Genomic DNA, 12,092 nt, shown 5'->3' with positions numbered 1-12,092 from the left:
CCGCCTCGCGGTGACGCAGAGAGCTGGCTCGCGCCATTGGCTGACGCGCGTCACAAGCCGGCCTCGGGGTCGCGGCCGGGTCGCGCTGAAGTCGGGGCGGCGGAATCCGGAGGAGCTGGTTCCCGCGCGCTCCGAGGAGCGAAGCGTCGCTGGAGATCGCCCTCCGTTCCCAGGTCCCGGCCCGTCTCCCCCCGGGACCTGCTCCCCGGAGCCGGCAGGGAAGGAGAGGGGCGGTGGGGAGGGGGTCTGAGTGCGGTGACCCGAAGAACGGAGGGGAGCCTGGGGGCAGAGGCCGGCGTCTGTGGGGTGTCCGTCCAACCGAACTGTCCCTCAAGCTCGCAGCCTGAGCGCTTGGACCCGGGAGGAAGTGCTGCTGCGGAGCGTGCGTGTGCCCCCGGGGCCGTATTATGTAAGGCGCGGGTGCCTGCAGGACTGTCCTACCTTCCGCTCCGCCGGAACTTCCAGTCCGGTGCCCCCGAGTAACAGCACGAACTTCCACTCCGCCCCGGTCTCCTGGGTGGGCATCTCCTCGCAGGGTTAACTCGCGTGTCCCTGCTTACGGCTGAGGTCACGCCACTTTTTCATGAGTTCAGTGGCCAGCTGTATTTCCTCTTTCTTACGAAGTGCCCCTTCATGCCTTTTGCCCCCTTTTTTCTTCAGTTTGGACGTGTTGGGCTTTTTCTTACTGAGAGGCAGGTTCTTTCTACACTCTGGATCCCAGTCCTCGGCCGGTCCCGCGTGTGGCAGGATCTTGCCCCACTCTGGCTTGCCTTCCCCCCTCTTACTGAAACGGTGTCCTGATAAAGAGAAGTTTTGGATTTTAAAGTAATCGGATTGTATATTTTCCTTTAGGGTTGGTGCTTTTTACCCCCGCCTTGTGTGTGTGTGTGTGTGTGTGTGTATGTAGAAATCCTTACCTCCGGGTCTTAGGGATACGACATTAGCTTTAGGTGGTTTGTTTTCTTTCACACTTAGACCTGTAATTAGAGAGGCTAGATTCCAGTTAGTATCATCATCCCCCTTTACTCTCAAAAGTGTCTCTAAAATTTCCTTAAGCTTTGCCTCTAGGAGAGCAGTTGGGAGCATCTCTTTGCTACTGGTCACTCCGGCCACTGTCGACGGCCGGCTTTCGGAGTGGTCCGGGCGGCATCTGTCTGCAGGCGCCCGGCGCCCTGCCTCCTGCCAGAGCTGCGGAGAGCTGGGCAGAGCTGAGACCCGGGCTGGTTTCACTGGCTCCGGCCCAGGGTGGACCCTCCTGGGGCAGCAGCCCCCCGAGCTCTGTTTCTGTGCTGGAAAGAGCTGTGGGGTTTGGGGCAGGAAACACTCCTTTCGAGTAGGTTAATAATAAACCTCATGTGTGTGTGCACTTGGTTTGTTCGACAAGTTATATTTCCGGAGTCAAAATATATCGTGTGTTCCTTTTACATACAGATAGAACATGGGTTATATCTGGTTGTGAACGCGCCGTTCAAGTTCACTGCCAGTGGAAGCTCCTCAAACTGCTGTCAACTGGTAGCCGTCTGGTGGTGTGGGGCAGAGGAACGCACAAAGCAGGGGAAGGTGGGTCCCATGCGAGAGGCGTGTGGCTCACCAGGTCTGTCAGGGCCCCCACGCCTCCTGCGCAGAAATAGTAGGCCTTAAACCACAGGCGTGAGGTCACGTTTTACTTTGCTTCCTGGAGCATAGTTTATGTTCAACGAATTAACCTGGATGTTTGTTGTTTATCTTATCTACTCCCCACCCTTGTACTTTACTATTGACACCAGTTTATCCTCCTTCACCCCTAGTAACCATCTTTATCAGACAACTCTAACAAACCCCGGTGGGTTACAGTCTTCCCTGCCCTCTACCTACCTCTGTGCCCCCACCGAGCCTTCTCCAGCCCAGGTGAGGAGGTGTCTCGGCCGGTCTGATTCCCCAGCGATGCTGGAGTGGAACCTGACACACAGCGAGCACCCCGTGGGCGTTTGCTGGGTGGGCATTTGCCTCGGTCACGTGTGTATGACTTTGCATAACCAGGCGGAGGTCAGACCGTGTTTCCCGGGCAGAGTGACTAGCGCTGACTTCCAGGCTTAGCCCATCATCTGTCTGTGCTGTAGGTTTTAGGGACGTTTACTGGTTTTTCTCTTAGAAACGAAAACATCACTTCTTCACTGCAAGGCACCGTTGTCGGTGTTTGGGTATGTGAATCGGGATGGGCACGGGGACTTCGAGTCGCAGTTTTCTATAGTTTCTGCAAGTTTTTCTTTGTCAAAGATGGGGGAGGGAGGAAAACAGCACATTTTTAGCGGCTTCATCTCCCACCTTAAGTATCACAAGGAAAAACAAGTGTGGAGATTAATTTAATTAGCAGAGTGTAGGGAAGGAGCTGAGTGTAGTGTGGGTTGCCCCCCTTGGGACCCTGGCGCTCCTGGCCGAGCAGTGAGAGGGGTACCGGAAGCCGAGGGGCAAGGAGCACCACCAGACACTGGCTGGCTGGCTTTGCAGAGGGAGGGTCCACGGTAAGTGGAATCAAAGTAAAGATACTATGAACCACATGTGATGATGAGTTTCCTCTCAGTGAATAGTTGTTTCTACAGAAAAAGTTAAAATCAAACAGTGGTTAACAAAGGCACCCGCCATTAGGAAGAGCTTAGGGACAACCTAACCACCTCCATTTAACGTGTGGGGAGCTTCCTGGAAGGCGCGTGAGGAGGTGGCGTGGGCTGAGGCAGCAGGCACATCATGGGTGGGGTGGAGGAGGAAGTGGAGAGAGGCCCTGGGTTCTGCTGACCTCCACCCTTTCGGCCCAGGCTCCTCCATCAGTGCATGACTTAGCTGTTTTGTGGGGAATGGAGGGAGGCACATTCGTTCCAATAATAAAGACCAAGTACCTATTATGTGTTAGGCGATCGCGAAGCCCTGGACATTCCAATATAAGTAAGAGACTCACTCCCTCAGAGATCTCACAGTGCGGTCAGGAAGACAGCTGAGAAAACAATTCCAACAGAGCACGTGAGGGGTTCGAGGGAGGACTTCAGTGAGAGAGCAGAGACCTGGGGCCGCGGGGAACTGAATCCTGCCAGCAGCCTGAATGGGGCTGACGGCAGGTTCTTCCCCACTCACTTCCAGGCCAGAACGCAATCCAGGGGCAAGAACGCAATCCAGCCTCGTGAGACCCTGAGCGGAAGACCGGTTAGGTAAGCCGTGCCAACCCGACTCACGGACACTGAGAGAGAATAAATGTGCATTGTCTTAAGCTGCTAAATCTGTGGTAATTTGTTGTGTATTTAGAACGCTAACACAGGAGATCACTAGCACATGGGTATGTTGTTTTCCCCGGGTATAAAGTGTGCCGTGTGCATGTTTCTGTGTGATAAAAACAGCTGAGTGCACGGGACCAAAGAACAGAGCCAGTGGCCCCGGCACACGCAGGAACTGTCCGCACTGGCGGTGGCCCGTGAGAACCTGAGGGGCCCGGCCCGGCGCTCACACGCGAAAGCCAGGCGATGGGTAGGCTCTGCGGGTGTTCCCAGGTCACACGCTGCCCAGGTGGCCACAAGAAGAGATGTGACTCCAGACACGCAATCCTTCCTTTCCCGGCGGTACATTTCTAGACGGCCTTGCTAATTTTACTACGAGGCTAGGAGGGCAAACGTAGATTTTTAGTAATGCTAACAGATCGAGTCGCCATTCCACAAGTAGTCAGTCGTGAAAACCCACTGTGGAGTACTGCCGAGCAAGACTTTTAAAATGCATCACTTTAGGGGAGATGCGAGGTTGCAGAGAACTAAAACCTATGAAGGTTGTTAGTTCTCAAACCTGTGAAGGGTTTGAGTTTAAAGCAACTTTAATCTCACTTGCTAAGCCCCTTGGGACAAGCAGTCTGCCCCAGTCCTAGACAAGAACCAGCCCATCTGTGCCCAAAGGCCTCAGCTGGTTAACTCAGCTGGTTAGGGATGGGGTTCTTTTTCTTTGGGGCCTTCGGCCCTGGACAAATATCAAAGTAACCCCAAATGGTATTTTTTTAAAAGTAAAGGAAATAATGGACATGTCAGTTAAATCCATGACGTTGATATTTAGAGTAAGAAATTGGTTTTGTTATCACATTAGTACCGTGTTTTTCAGACTATAGGATGCACCTTTCCCCCCAGATTTGGGAAGAAAGTGGGGGTGCACCTTACAGTCCAAATGTAACTTACATTTACATTGGTGAAATACTGTTATTTATGTTATTAAATATGTTACCACATTTTTTGCTTCAAACATTTTCCCCCTATTTTCCTCTAAAACCTAGGTGTGTCTTATGGTCTGAAAAACGTGGTTTCTTTGCTAAGGTGTTTGCAATATTCAGAAGAATCAGACATGCCACATTTATCACCTCACTGCAGGCTATATTGTTTAAGAGCGTTACTTCCATGCATTTGTAATTGTTTAGATGTACAGAAAAAGCCCACGAGGATTTGTGAAGTTTCGTTCATGAGGCCTAAGAGCCTCAGCTGAGTGTTAAGCAGAGTACGGGGAGTGGGGGGACCTTTCTGTGCCAGAGGCTCCTGGGACAGCCAGGCGCCCAGTCGATGATGCAAAAGGGGTCTGGGTCCCAGAATCCGAGCGGAGGACCTGGCCTTCTGACAAATGGCATCTGTTACGTTGTAATAAGACAGAGGACAGAGATCCCCTTGATGGATGTGCAAAGGTCTCCAAGTGAAAAAAAAAGCAAATCGCTCAACAAAACCTAGTGTGATCCCACCTGGGGAAAAGTCAACTCCAGTAAATGACATACACGTAACTAATGGAAAAAGGTGACGAGATTTTCTCTACACCCCTCACCACGATACCCGTGGACGGACTGGGGGGATTCGCACCCACATTTTACCTAATGTAGATGCTTGACGTGCAGACGCCTTGTGCAAGGTCCCCGGCAGCAGGTGGTGTGCAGAGTCAGCGGCCACCCCTGCCTGTTTGCCTCTGACAAAAATCCAGTGAAGTGGTCGCAATTACTGCCCCATTTCACCGATGAGGAAGCTGGCTCACAAGTGGGCTCCCAGTCAGAAGGTCCACACAGAGGGCTGGAATCCAGATAGCCTCACCCGGGGCCTGTGTGCTTAATCGGAAATCCGAGGGAGAGCCCTCCCTTACCTCGCTGCCTCAATACCAGTGAACTGAGGTTTTCAGGAAAACGTGCAGAATGAGCGATACCGGAAGTCAGAGGGGAAGGAGAGACAGGCCTGCGTGGAGGGAACTTCTTGCAGGGGCACACGACCTCGGCTGGCGCGTGAAGGCGCTCGGACTTCATACTGCGGGCAGTGGAGAGCCATTGAAGGTTTCAGACGGGGGGTGCTGGTAAGCATGGCCAAGCACGTGACCCGCCAAGATGACCCTTCTGATAGTGGTGTGAGGGGGTGCAGAGAGACCAGACATGAGAGAGACCAGGGCCCGTACTCACGAGATGGAAGGCCCTGTGGCCTTTCAAAGAAAGGACCCACGATTAAACCTCCATAAGGCTGTTTTTAAAAAGAAAAAACCAAGTACAGGTCCTGGGTCCCGTAGAAACACAGGAAGGGGAAGTATTCCCACCGACACTTATAACGGGGACTGAAGGTTGCTGTGTGATTTCGCTGATTGTAATCGTGACCTTCAGGTAACAGCTCGGATCTGGAAATGGGCTCCTCAGGCAATGTGGTGTGTGGTACGCAGTTAAGAACTATTCTGCATTTCACACCTGTTTCAGTTTTTAACCTGCAGCAGCCAGGTTAGCCCCAAGTACTGCCAGTCAGTGAACCCTGCTGGGCTCCTCCCGCAAGCCGCTGCTTTTCTGGACCAGACCCCGGCTTTACGGACAGCGCCTGCCTGCGTATTACCCCCTTTCTCCTGGCAGAGGCATAGAACCGCACTGCCCTTTTTTTTTTAGGTCTACTTTGGAATGACAGGAAGAACTTGTCCTAGGAAAGTGAGGGAAATGGCCCACAAAGGCAGACAAACGAATGATGGTCTCATTTGAGGGGGGCTTTGTTCCTGGAATCTAGGGGGCCATTCTTGCTTAGTCATGGATAAGGTGACACCCTCACCCCACCTGTCCCTGTTGACACTTTACAGGGTTTAGGAAACAGCCTCACTCTGGGACTTTGTCTTTGGTGTCTGCCACATTTCGTCCTCACCTGGCTGGCCCCACAGCCCCTACCTCTCACGGTTATGGTTTTTTGTCAGAGATCCCCTTGGCAGTGATGTCAAACGGGCCATTTCCCGAACCTCTCCAGCTCCCAGAGTGAACCCGGTAGGTGGCGCCACGAGCCTCTTCCTAGCGGTGGGACTCCAGGCTCAGAATCCGAGAATCTTCAAGGTAAGGCAGGATTGTGAGGCTGCATTCTGTCCCCTGCAGAGGCCCAGCCCCCCCTCCCGCCTGAGATGGCTCCTCCCCCACGGCTTTCTCCCCCATCACCCATTCATGTCGTTGTCCGCTGCCTGTCTCTTGTTGGACCATAAGGGGGCTTTTCCCAGCCCTGTCCTCGGGCTCCCTCTCACCACCCAGGGGCAGCTCTCCGAAGCTGGCCATGTCCACAGTGCAAGCAGCAGGTAGGAGCCACCGAACAGAGCCAAGGAGGGAGGATAGGGTGGGTCTGGCCAGAGGAGAGGACGGAGGGACTCGAGGAAAAGGGACAGGAGGAAGAGGACAGGGACCCTTGTGATGCAGGTGGCCTCTCTTCTTCCTGAGGACCCCTGCCCACTGCAGCCCTCCAAGCCCCGAGCTCCACGAGGCAGCACCTCAAAGCCCGGGTCCCCTGGTTTCGCTCTGCGGCCCGCAGGAGGGCTCAGTTCGGGTGTTGCTGCAAAATGGAGGAGACCAAGACCCCACGGGCCCGCAAGGACCCTGTAAAAATCACCATGGGGGTGTGTGTGTGTACACACGAGTTCCTTACCCCGGGGAGTGACCACTCCTCAACTTAGCATTGGTCATTTGCTTCCCCCAACCAGAGGTGCCTGGTTGTCACCAAATTCAGTGCTCTGTGAATGAATTCTTCGGCAAGTTCTTCGTGGTTTCTCTCTCTCAGCATAAACAGCAGTGACAGATTTCACAGGGAAATGTCTTCTGTAAACCTGAGTAACTCCCACTGACAGTGGGTTGCCTTTTCCCGAGTGATGCTCTGTCACCACCAAAAACCACTGCGATCCCAAGGAGCATTAGACATCTTCACGGGCATCTTCCCTAGGATCTGGGCTCTTGAGATTTTTTAAAACCGAGAACAGCCTCATGGAACGATCCAGACCTATTTCCAACCTAAGCAGGGCAGCACTTCGCCGTCTATGGGCCAGAGCTCAGCTCTGGAGATGGGAGGACCCAGGTTGGAATCCTCACTTATTAGCCAAACGATCGTGGGCAAGTTCAATTGAAGTTCAATTAAATAGTTACCGAGCACCTACTGTGTTCCCGGCATTGGAGATAAGACGCTATTCCCGCCCACAGGGCATCCGTGGACCCGACCGAGGCATCCGGATATAGTGCCTGAGCGCCCTGGCCGTGGCGTGGACTGTGGATCAGTACGCAGTGCCCGGCATGCGACAGGAGCATGACAAACGTTAGCTTCCCCCTTGAAGTTCTGCTTAGAAAAGGGGATTCTGTCCTTCCGGAGGGGGCAGAAGGACAGACGCCTCTGCAGGGGAGACACTGTTGTATCTGTGACTCTGGCGCGATGCTGACTTCGCGGTACGAGAAAGCCGGCTCCCAGGAGAGAAGGGGCTTGCTCAAGTCACGCGGGGGGTTTGTAGAACCACCCAGAGGGAACCAGGTGTCCTTCCCGTCACGACCCACTGCCTCCTCGCGTTTCCCTCAGCGTCCCAACGTGGCCGAAGTTTTCCTGGACCCCCGCTGCCTCCGATCGCAGTCTCGGAAAAGCACCCTGTGCTGTTACTCCGAATAGGACAGAGGTAGGAGGAGGTAGACTGATTTTGTGTGTGGTTGGTGTCTGTGTTCTGGCCTCTTACTGGTCTACACGTGAATACGTCTACGAGTCCTGCGTGGCTTTCCGGGCTTGTGAGTGCAGTTGCTTGGAAACTTACTCAGCTAGGAACTTGCTATGCTGAATGTACTCGCTGTTCTTATGAGAATTGCCAGAAAATGTTGGCTTGAAGAGAGGCTTTCTAGACGTCACTGCTGTGCGGTCTGTGGGGCAAAACTGTAGCGAGGACCTCCTCTTAGAGAACGCAGGGTGCAGTATGGATTTTCTAAAATACAGGAACTATCTATTACTTGTGATAAGATCGACCACGTGACTTGGCAAGGAGCTATGGGTCACGTAGAAATGTTCGTGCTTAATTTATAAATTATTTAGAAATATTTGCCTAGTAGAATTGTAAGGCTTAGCACAGGCTTACTGTAAAACTTAAAACTCAGTGTTTATCTAAGATAAAAATTTAGCAAACATTCAGCAAATATTTGGCCAGGGCCTTCTCTGAGCTGGGCACTTGTAATTGGTTACAGTCTTGGATTTTGAAATGATTTTTGCTTTTTTTTCTTTCCCCCCACAACGCCAACCATGTGAGCTACTCGCTTGAATGTGCAAGCAACTCATGTGACGGGTTATCAGCACTTCCTGGAGCCCGCCAGGAAGGGCATGCTACTTGTTTTGGTTTCCCTGGCTCCACCACCCCCGCAGAAACATGTCCACGGAGCAGTTAAACTCATACTCACTTACTTTTATGGAGATGGCAACACTCAAGTTCGTTTTAACGTAGGCATGGTGTAAAAGTAGATTAAGAGCAGAATTTCAGCTAGCAGAAAAATACGCACAGAGGAAGGTACATTCCAAGTGCATTTCTGTTAAAATCGGCAAACAACGGCGGGCTTTTCTCATGCACTTTGCACGGAGGCTGTGCGCTGTGATCGGTAGCGCCCCGCGTGCCGGTTCTGGGGTCTGAAGACCTTTCCTGGCTGGGAGTCCTCAGGAAAGTGAGGAAGACTTTCTGTGCCTCAGTTTCCTCATCAAGCCGTTGGGGGATGTCGCTGCCCGCTCCAGGGGACGGCCGGAGGGTGGACTGAGATACGATGGCCGAAGCACGAGGTAGGCGAGGTGCTCCTGTCTCACTTTGCAGTAAGCGTCACCAGCCTCCGTCAGTCCTCACACTGCAGATCGTGGCTCTCTAGCCGGGTCCAGCACCGGGTCTCACGGGTGACTTCCACACCTTCCTCCTCTCCTCTCAAACCCTTGCGCTCGCTTCCTCCTCCAGCTCAGCTGCCGACCCACTTCCTGTTTCACACAGTAGACAAGCGATGAGAAGAGAGCAGCCCCTCCTTCTGGCGGCCCACCTACACGCGCTCTCGTTCTCCGCCTTCTCCCTCCTTTTGCCTCCTCCTTCCTCTTCTGGATCAGATTGATCCTATCAGCTAATCGATATGCTCTTCCTTTCGCTCCCCTTAAAACAAAACGTACAAAGCTGCTCTTCCTGGCCTCCTCATGGCTCTGTGCACCTCTGCTGCCCTACTCTGACGCTGATGTAAAATCATATGCCACTGCACCCCCTTGTCTGCCTCACTCCGTTTGCCCCTGACCTGCTCATTTTAACCCCCACCCCCAGCGCTGACCACTTTCCACCACCCTCGCCACCCCATTAGAGTGTGGCTCCACCAGGCAGAACGTCGCCAGTTCTGTTGCATCCCGGGCGAAGTACGTGCTCCAGAATACGTGTTGAGTGGGTGAAACAGCTGTCAGCCGCCGAGGGTGTCTCGAACCTCCCCTCGTGGGGTAATGCTTCACAGATACCTTGTGCCATGTGTCCTCCTTCAGTTAGGTGTCACTTTGGGACATGCACACACCAGGTAAGCTGATGTGGGCTCGCTCAGCCTGCCCTCCCTCCCCCTCCAGCCGCGCATTCCAATCCACATCCAGGCTCAAGCACCACTCTCACCTGAGCCAGAAACCTGAGTGTCCTGAGCCTCCCACACGCGCCCAGGAGGTCATCACATCCTAACGGGCTCTTACCCTCTTTCACAGCTCTGCACCCCTGCCGCTGCGCCTTCCTCCTTGATCCCCTGCTCCTTCGGTCTGTGTGCTGCAGCTAGTCATTGCTCTGATGCGCTGCTCTCATGCTCCTCTCCCCCGTTCAGACTCCGTGCAGTTCCTCTGTAAGCCCTTACAGGATGCCACCCCACCTCCGTGTCCCGGCCCGCCCCACCCTGGCCTCCTGGAGATGCACCTTGGGCAAGTGACTCTGAGTCTTGGCAGGTAGTGGGCCGTGGCATGCTCTTTGGGACTGCAGTTCCCTCTGCCCGGAATGCTTGTTCCTTGGTTGCTCAGGCCAAGTCACGGCTGGCCTGCCAAGTGGGGCTTCCTCCCTGGTACTTTCAGGCCCCCTGGGCACCTGGGCCCCTCTAATCCTCCCACTGCATTACTCTCTGTGAGTTCACTGCCCGGCTCCCTTTTTTTTTTGTCCCCAGTCAGTCATCTTTGTGCCCCACAGGCCTTACACAGTGGGAACCTAGGATAGCAAGTCACACTCAGTTTGCAGGATGAATGAAGGGGAGGGACCCGCTTTGAGTGAGTGGGCCGCCTTCGCCGAAGTGATGTCGGGAAATCCTCCAGACACGCTGTGTCATTCACTAATATGGATTTCTGAGCTGGGGGCACTGCTGGGGGTGGGGATAATTTTTGGAAGAGAAGGGAGTCAGAGGCTACAGATTTTGTGCTGTTTGATTAGCAAACAGAGGCCTATGAGGAAGGGAAAATTAACCGTGAAATTGAAGGGACAGCTGCCAATTTACACTTAATCTGATGGGGAAGAAATCACTGGGTTGGCTGATGCTGCTCGTAGATGCTGCTCATTAGCCGAACGCAAGGCAGGAAAAGCTGGGCCCCCATATGGGTGTCCGTAGCTGTCCAGGTGTTAGGTCTGACTCCAGCCCACTTTTCACTGGTTGATGAGGAATGATGTGGGGTTGCACCCCAGTTTTTGCTGGCAGGGGCTCTCACTTTCGGCTGCTCTGACCCTATGGTTTCTCTCTCCCAGCTGCTCTGAGGAGCTCACGGCCACGCCATTCCGGGCCAGGACCTCGGCTGGCTCTGAAGGCCTTGGCCACTCTCAGCTAGTCTCCGTTCTTGACCTGGCTTTCCGTCTACTGCTGGCCAGGCCCTAACCTGGCCCACCCCTCATTCCTCCCCATTGGACGATGAGAATGGGCTTTGAGGAGCTAAACTTATGATAAAGAAATATGATGATGTTGGCCCTGAGAATATACCTGTCAAAAAGGACTCTTTGTGGTTAGTTGGGCTCAAATTAATAACCAGAGTCTAGCAGCCATGTTTTCAAAGGTCCCTTGTGCACACTGCATTTCACAGAAAAGCTACCCACTGGGCTGCCAGGCCTCCTGCAGTGTCTTCCAGCCCAGCTGAGCTGACCCTGTAAGAGAGCTCCTAGGGCCAAAATTGGACCAATAGGACTGAGCTTCCCATTCAACCAGAGGTGCAGAACTATATCCTTATTAGCATCCCCCCTCCAGCAATCAGAATAATTCCATTACAACAAATCAGGACAGTGCTCTTTGAACCAATCAAAGCGAGGATTTGGAGTCCTCATTTGCATGAAAATGGACCAATCAGAGACCAGGGGCTGGTACTTCTTTCTATAAAAGTCAGCTTTCAGGCCCGGTAGCTTTCAGGAGGCTGGACTTGGTGTAACATCCCATCGGTGTTACTGTTGAGATGAACTGGTCACAGTGACCTTCAGCTGACAATGGTCTTTTATGAAAAACTGAAAATCAGGCAGGGTCTGAGAGGATCTGTGTTTGTCCCTGAGCTAAGTCTAAATGCAAGCCACCTGAAAAACGACGGGCACAGCAAAAACTACAGAAGGTCCTGGGAGGTCCAGAGGAGCTACAGATGTGAGGGGCTTCAAGCTTGCAGAGCTTTCTTCTTTAAGTGTTATGACGAACCCACGCAGTATTAGGTGTGAGGACGGAAATGCTTCAGTAGGGAAGTCTCGACAGTGATCTCTTGGCTCAAGTGTAGGTCACTTCCCCTCTTCCGAGCCTCAGTTTCTGGTCTGCAAATTAGGAATAAGTACCTCCTGAATGCTGTGAAAATGAGCCAACCCGGGTAACAATGATGGCACAGTGCCTGTCACAT

At 53.2% G+C, this 12,092-nt stretch overlaps 1 long non-coding RNA gene across 1 annotated transcript; it reads left to right on the top strand.

The window, feature by feature from the left end:
• The first annotated feature begins 16 nt into the window (after positions 1-16).
• LOC123478334 (uncharacterized) lies at positions 17-9,718 on the top strand. Its single transcript, XR_011651377.1, has 7 exons — positions 17-173; positions 1,432-1,560; positions 3,112-3,179; positions 6,187-6,319; positions 7,809-7,902; positions 8,949-9,035; positions 9,587-9,718. It is a non-coding gene; the product is annotated as an uncharacterized lncRNA (long non-coding RNA).
• The last annotated feature ends 2,374 nt before the right edge of the window (positions 9,719-12,092 follow it).

Source organism: Desmodus rotundus, chromosome 6, assembly GCF_022682495.2.
Source record: "Desmodus rotundus isolate HL8 chromosome 6, HLdesRot8A.1, whole genome shotgun sequence".
NCBI classification, from domain to species: domain Eukaryota; kingdom Metazoa; phylum Chordata; class Mammalia; order Chiroptera; family Phyllostomidae; genus Desmodus; species Desmodus rotundus.
This window is presented reverse-complemented; position numbering and strand designations above follow the sequence as displayed.